Source organism: Ostrea edulis, chromosome 7 (assembly GCF_947568905.1).
Source record: "Ostrea edulis chromosome 7, xbOstEdul1.1, whole genome shotgun sequence".
Lineage (NCBI taxonomy): Eukaryota > Metazoa > Mollusca > Bivalvia > Ostreida > Ostreidae > Ostrea > Ostrea edulis.
Genome location: NC_079170.1, coordinates 771,392 through 779,308, shown reverse-complemented (window position 1 = coordinate 779,308; position 7,917 = coordinate 771,392). Strand labels below are relative to the sequence as shown.

The following is a 7,917-nucleotide window of genomic DNA, read 5'->3' as shown; positions in this document are numbered from 1 at the left end:
TAAATGTTTAAACAGATCGGCGTTTTATCTATATTTATATATGGAAATAGGGAAAAGTAAATACATTCTGTAAAAGTAGAGGAAATGTTCTTTTTGATGGACCCTTATTCATATTATAATTCTCTGTAGTTTTTATATTACAATAAAATGAAATTGGGACATGCTGCGCGGTTTTCTTCAAAATTAGCGTCAAATCGACGTCGCTAACAGCAATCGACGCGCGTCGCACAATAAAGTGGTGAAAACTATTTGTATTGTCCTTTTTTTATATAGTAAATTCAGTACCTGTTGATACACTAAAACAACATACATACATGTATGAAATAATCAGCCTGGTATCTCTGCTTTTTAAAAAAAAAAAAAAAAAAAAAGCATAAAACCAATATTGGTTTATAACAGTTACATAACCTACATGTAACTTCATAAATGCTACATCGGCAGATTGAATTTAAAAAAGATTAATAAAGTACTTCAAATTCAAATATAAACGTTATATTTGTTCGGAATAGTAATAATTTTTTTCTCTGCCAAAGAAAGAAAACAAAAAAGAAGTTCGCCTATATATAGCCAGTATACTTTTATTTTTCCGTGATCCGGATCGCGGGCCTCGCGGGGTTTTCTGAAAGTGTGCACGGAGAACACACGTGTTTCCGTTTCAACGAAAACAAACAAACACAGCTTCACCGTGACTGTCACAGCGAACGCTTGTATTTTACATCTTTAAAACGACCTGATGTCAGAAGAAGAAGATGCCCTGGATCCCCTGTTGCAGGATGACCCAAACGATCATGCATTCAGTATAAATACGTACATGTAAGTTGATGTAGTCACATAGGCCGACTAAAAAGGGGAAAAAATGCGGTTTTGTTATGAAAAATTCACGATTAATTAACCGCGATTTGATGCCATGCTTTGTCGTTTCATGAAAGAAAATATTTATATTTTATGATATCTAAAACAAGTGAATAACACTCTGTCCGGGTCCGGCAGTTTGATTAACACCCCCCCCCCCTTTTCCCCCAGAATTATCTCCTTACCTGACGCGCGAGTGTAAGAAGGGGTTGTATTTAGTGTATAATGGGATGGGGTGGTTTTAATCAGACTGGGCATTCACGACCGCTGGTGAGAAGGCTATTTTCCAAGTTTTTTCCATGTTTATAAAAGAAATTATCTTTCTATGAAAGGAAAACACAATCTGTTAGGAAAACACAATTTGCATTATTGTAATGATAGAATTTATTATCATAATTTGAATTATTTTCTTTATTCTGTAACAGAAATAAAAACAAAATGTGTGTTTGGGCCAAAATGGGGGTGGGTTAACATCAATCAAAGTCTGATTATGACAGGCTAATGAAAAATCATATTGATTTCTCTTTTATCCAAATGCATGTATTTTATATACACTTAATAGCTTATGACCATAAATTACATGTGATCCATACATGCTGGTACTTGTATGCTATGACCTGATGGGCACGTGTCCCATTCTTGCCGTCCTCCTCCGTGGCCGAGTGGTTAGAGCAAATCACACGGCCTCTCACCTCTGTCGGCGCGGGTTCGAATCCCGTTCGCGCCGGTAAGTGAGAAAGTTTTCCCAGTTTACTTTCGAAAGATCGGTGGTCTCTCCCCAGGTATCTGGGTTCTCTCTTCCACCAATAAAAAAACTGGGTGCCACCAGATAACTGAAAAATTGTTGAGTTTGGCAGAAAACATCAATCAATCAATCCCCTTCTCTAATTTCGACTAAATCCACAGCCCATCAGAGTACCATACAAGGGGATTTAGACACTGGGTACCATTAAGAAGCAATTCAATTCAACTTTTATATCTGGGGTCATTCACTTTCCCTCAGAGTTTCAGTATTTTCGCTGGACCCTGTAGGTTTTAACCTGAATTTCTTCAGTATTTGCCCTCGTGTATAATATATGCTAGGCATAATGCAGATACCTACATGATACATATTTTTTTTCATTACCCACTCTGCTACTCTCGCAATGTATAATAAAATATTCGATTCATTTCTAACACATGTATGCAATCCCTTACCTTATCTTTAAATAAATTTGAGTGAATAAATTTAAGTGCGAAACTGTTCCATGCTACCGTGAAACTTAGATTTTGCTTTTTAAACATAAACCAACAATTATTAATTGTAATTTCTTTTCTTCTTTAAAAAGGGTATTGACATCCCAATATTTAGTGGGAAGTTTCCAGGTATCATCCGCTAGCGACAGTCTACTGACAAATCCAGACATGCATTGGAAGGATGCTGATGTGGAGGACACAGGAACACCTGATCCCAAAACTGTGGCATTTCATTCGGGGTGACAACCTGGCTTTCAGTTCGAATGACTCTTTGAGGTTGAATATAGGGTTTAATCAGTATAAATGTGATTAACATTCAAATAAATCCAGATAATACATTCACAATTGGAATCATGGCATTATGGTACACTGATATGTGTGTACCATTTTACTGTGTTTTTTTTTTTTTTTTTTTTTTTTTTTTTTTTGCTGCATAACTAGGGATCGTATACATACAAAATGAGACAATTTCTAATTAGTTTCTAATTATAAGGTATGACACGTTTTAAGGTATGGTGGCCAATACTGATTTTATTTTTATTTGCAATTTTCTTTCAGATATGGGACTCTATTATTCGGAAAACTGCAGATTTTATGAAGCTGTCTTTGACAGAAGATTTGGTTTTCTCCATCTGTGTTGCCACCAACCATTATGCTGAGATAGTCATAACTAGGGGGAAGGGTTGCCATATACTTCCCAAGGAAGTTTGCAGCCTCTCACTGAAGAGGAACTGTACAGGTATTACTAGTTTTAAAAACCGATATTGTGGCAGTGATTTCCAGTTTCAAAAGAATAATAAAATGCATAGTAAAAAGATTACCTTTACCAAAATTAATCTGGCTGTGAATGTACATGTAACTCATTTATTAAATGTGTACTACAATTACCTCTGATAAAATTTCATAAGTAATTAAATGCATACTTTTCAGAGGGCCTTGATTATCGAAAACATTTACAGAGCCAATTTGAGTATTCAAAAGCTTTGACAATACATTAGTATTTAGGACTAAGTATTAACGATGACGTTTTGTCTATTAACAATGATATCTTTCATTCATATGTCGATTTGATATATCCCTGTGAGCTCGAAATAAAGGACACCACAGAGTCGTCCACTTCTGCTTCATACTTAGATATTTTATTGAAAGTAGACATTAACGGCAAACTAACAACTCAACTGTATGACAAACGGGATGATTTCAGCTTCTCCATCGTCAACTTCCCACATTTATGTAGCAATATTCCATTATCACCTGCATATGGTGTTTATATATCTCAACTGATTCGATATGCAAGAGCTTGTTCTGGGTATAGTCAGTTTTTAAATCGAGGTAAGCTACTGACAAACAAGTTGATGGTACAGGGATTTCAACAGTCTCGATTGAAGTCAGCATTTCGCAAATTCTATGGTCGTTATAACGATCTGGTTCGTCAATACAACCTCGCATTGGGTCAAATGCTGTCTGACGTGTTTCATACCGATTGTTAAGCCGTTCTTGGCACACTGATTTTGACTGCGGATAACTCCGTTTACGTGATCAGGATATGGGGCTCACGACGGGTGTGACCGGTCAACAGGGGATGCTTACTCCTCCTAGGCACCTAATCCCGCCTCTGGTGTGTCCAGGGGTCCGTGTTTGCCCAACTATCTATTTTGTATTGTTTGTAGGAGTTATGAGATTGATCACTGTTCGTTATCTTCACCTTGCATTAAGAAATACTTTTTTTCCAGATTTTTGTGCATTATCTTATACACGCCTGCTGTGAAGTTCCAGTCGATAGACAGATATTGGTCAACGCATGCCCCTGTCGGAACAACTCGTTATCAAGAATTATGTCTAGAAATAGGTTTCAAGAGGTTGAATATAAGAACATTTTTGTTAAATATGATGCAAGTACATTTGAATCTAGTGATTGAAAGTAAGTACTTGAACATTCGTTTATGTTGAACTTGGAGAGGAAAAATGGTTAATACTTTTTGATAACATTTGATAAGGTGTTGTTGCTTAGCAACCAAATATAATTGAATAAAAATAGATTATTTTAGATTAACAATAATTGAAAGATCTTTGTTTTAATGTTGCAATACTTATTATATTTAATGGAACATAATGGCAAAACGTCATATTATTAGAAAATGATGGACAAGTATATAAAGTACGAAGTTTCCATTTGATGACCTTTGATCTTAATTCTCTTGATTATATTTTTTGTTAAAAACCTTTTAAAATGATTAAGATCTATTTAAAGATTATATTTTTAAAATAATGTGACATTTACTAATCATCATGGATTGTAATTACGTTTAAATTGTGTCGAATGGATGCAGAAAGGCAAATTATGGTCAAAATTGTACTATGAGTGTTGTTACTTAGCAACCAAAAATATTTGTTTGTCAATAAAATTGATTAGTTTGATTTTGTTCTTTTTGTAGTATATTAAAAGGCACATTAGCTCATACATTTAGAATTTCCTGTTTTTGACTCTAATCTAGTGAGAGGGGTCGTAATATATATATTTCAGAGAAAAAAGATTGCAAAAATGTGCACTTATATGACCTTTGACCCCGTAGACCTATTTGAGGTCATGGGATACATTGACAAATTTTATAAGAAATTGTTCCCTGTCCAATTCCTAACAAAATTACATGTCATATGCCTACCCCAAATCGTGATCCATGCAGATTTAAATCGATTTAAAACTACTGTCATTTAGTCTTTAAAAACCTCTAAAATGTGCCGGTAGAGAAAGGGTTAAGAGATAGTGCCAGTTCAACGAGTCTATTCCATCCGTTTTACAGTAGTATTTTTGCCGACTTCGGTCCATTTCGAACAGGTTTTTCAATATACCGCATTAATTTATTTCCAATATTTTTATATATTCTAATAGTCCTGGTTTCACAGATGTGGGAAAACTTTACCAAATGAAAATACTCAAAGTAGTTTAAGAGATAGTGTCAGTTCAACGAGTCTATTCCATCCGTTTTACAGTAGTATTTTGCCGACTTCGGTCCATTTCGACCAGGTTTTTCAATATACCGCAGTAATTTATTTCCATTATTTTTATATATTTTAATAGCCTGGTTTCACAGATGTGCGGAAACTTTACCGAATGCAAATACTCAAAGAATTTGAGGACATTGTGCCAGTTCAACGAGTCTATTCCATCCGTTTTACAGTAGTATTTTTGCCGACTTCGGTCCATTTCGACCAGGTTTTTTAAATATACCGCATTAATTTATTTCCAATATTTTTATATATTCTAATAGCCCTGGTTTCCCAGATGTGCGGAAATTTTACCGAATGAAAATACTCAAAGCAGTTGAAGAGATAGTGCCAGTTCAACGAGTCTATTCCATCCGTTTTACAGTAGTATTTTTGCCGACTTCGGTCCATTTCGACCAGGTTTTTCAATATACCTCATTAATTTATTTCCAATATTTTTATATAATCTAATAGCACTGGTTTCACAGATGTGGAAAAAATTTACCAAATGAAAATACTCAAAATATTTGAGGAGATAGTGCCAGTTCAACGAGTCTATTCCATCTGTTTTACATGAGTATTTTTGCCGACTTAGGTCCGTTTCGACCAGGTTTTTCAATATACCGCATTAATTTATTTCCAATATTTTTATATATTTTAATAGCCCTGGTTTCACAGATGTGGGAAAACTTTACCGAATGAAAATACTCAAAGTAGTTAAAGAGATAGTGCCAGTTCAACGAGTCTATTCCATCTGTTTTACAGCAGTATTTTTGCCTACTTCAGTCAATTTCGACCAGGTTTTTCACTATACCTCATTAATATATTTCCATTATTTTTATATATTCTAATAGCCCTGGTTCCACAGATGTGCGAAAACCTTACTGAATGAAAATACTCAAAGCATTTGAGGAGATAATGCCAGTTCAACGAGTCTATTCCATCCGTTTTAGAGTAGTATTTTTGCCGACTTCGGTCCATTCCGACCAGGTTTTTCAATATACCTCATTAATTTCTTTCCAATATTTTTATATATTCTAATAGCCCTGGTTTCACAGATGTGCGGAAACTTTACCGAATGAAAATACTCAAAGTAGTTTAAGACATAGTGCCAGTTCAACGAGTCTATTCCATCCGTTTTAGAGTAGTATTTTTGCCGACTTCGGTCCGTTTCGTCCAGGTTTTTCAATATACCGCATTAATTTATTTCCAATATTTTTATATTTTCTAATAGCCTGGTTTCACAGATGTGCGGAAACTTTACCGAATGCAAATACTCAAAGCATTTTAGGAGATAGTGCCAGTTCAACGAGTCTATTCCATCCGTTTTAGAGTAGTATTTTTGCCGACTTCGGTCCGTTTCGACCAGGTTTTTCAATATACCGCATTAATTTATTTCCATTATTTTTATATATTTTAATAGCCTGGTTTCACAGATGTGCGGAAACTTTACCGAATGCAAATACTCAAAGCATTTGAGGACATTGTGCCAGTTCAACGAGTCTATTCCATCCGTTTTACAGTAGTATTTTTGCTGACTTCGGTCCATTTCGACCAGGTTTTTCAATATACCGCAGTAATTTAGTTCCAATATTTTTATATATTCTAATAGCCCTGGTGTCACAGATGTGCGGAAAACTTTACCGAATGAAAATACTCAAAGTAGTTTAAGAGATAGTGCCAGTTCAACGAGTCTATTCCATCCGTTTTACAGTAGTATTTTTGCCTACTTCGGTCAATTTCGACCAGGTTTTTCAATATACCTCATTAATATATTTCCAATATTTTTATATATTCTAATAGCCCTGGTTTTGCAGATTTGTGGAAACTTTACCGAATGAAAATACTCAAAGTAGTTTAAGATATAGTGCCAGTTCAACGAGTCTATTCCATCCGTTTTACAGTAGTATTTTTGCCTACTTCTGTCAATTTCGACCAGGTTTTTCAATATACCTCATTAATATATTTCCATTATTTTTATATATTCTAATAGCCCTGGTTTCACAGATGTGCGGAAACTTTACCGAATGAAAATACTCAAAGCATTTGAGGAGATAATGCCAGTTCAACGAGTCTATTCCATCCGTTTTAGAGTAGTATTTTTGTCGACTTCGGTCCATTCCGACCAGGTTTTTCAATATACCACATTAATTTATTTCCAATATCTTTATATATTCTAATAGCCCTGGTTTCACAGATGTGAGAAAACTTTACTGAATGAAAATACTGAAAGTAGTTTAAGAGATAGTGCCAGTTCAACGAGTCTATTCCATCCGTTTTACAGTAGTATTTTTGCTGACTTCGGTCCATTTCGTCCAGGTTTTTCAATATACCTCATTAATTTATTTCCAATATTTTTATATATTCTAATAGTCCTGGTTTCACAGATGTGCGGAAAACTTTACCGAATGAAAATACTCAAAGTATTTGAGGAGATAGTGCCAGTTCAACGAGTCTATTCCATCCGTTTTACAGTAGTATTTTTGTCGACTTCCGTCCAATCCGATCAGGTTTTTCAATATACCGCATTAATTTATTTCCAATATTTTTATATTTTCTAATAGCCTGGTTTCACAGATGTGCGGAAACTTTACCGAATGCAAATACTCAAAGCATTTGAGGAGATAGTGCCAGTTCAACGAGTCTATTCCATCCGTTTTACAGTAATATTTTTCTCGACTTCGGTCTATTCCGACCAGGTTTTTCAATATACCTCATTAATTTCTTTCCAATATTTTTATATATTCTAATAGCCCTGATTTCATAGATGTGTGGAAACTTTACCGAATGAAAATACTCAAAGTAGTTTAAGACATAGTGCCAGTTCAACGAGTCTATTCCATC

At 34.8% G+C, this 7,917-nt stretch overlaps 1 long non-coding RNA gene across 1 annotated transcript; it reads left to right on the top strand.

Moving 5' to 3' along the window:
- Window positions 1–421: 421 nt before the first annotated feature.
- On the top strand, window positions 422–4,506 carry LOC130047612 (uncharacterized). The gene is made up of 3 exons (XR_008796444.1): window positions 422–813; window positions 2,181–2,827; window positions 3,822–4,506. It is a non-coding gene; the product is annotated as an uncharacterized LOC130047612 (long non-coding RNA).
- Window positions 4,507–7,917: the final 3,411 nt, after the last annotated feature.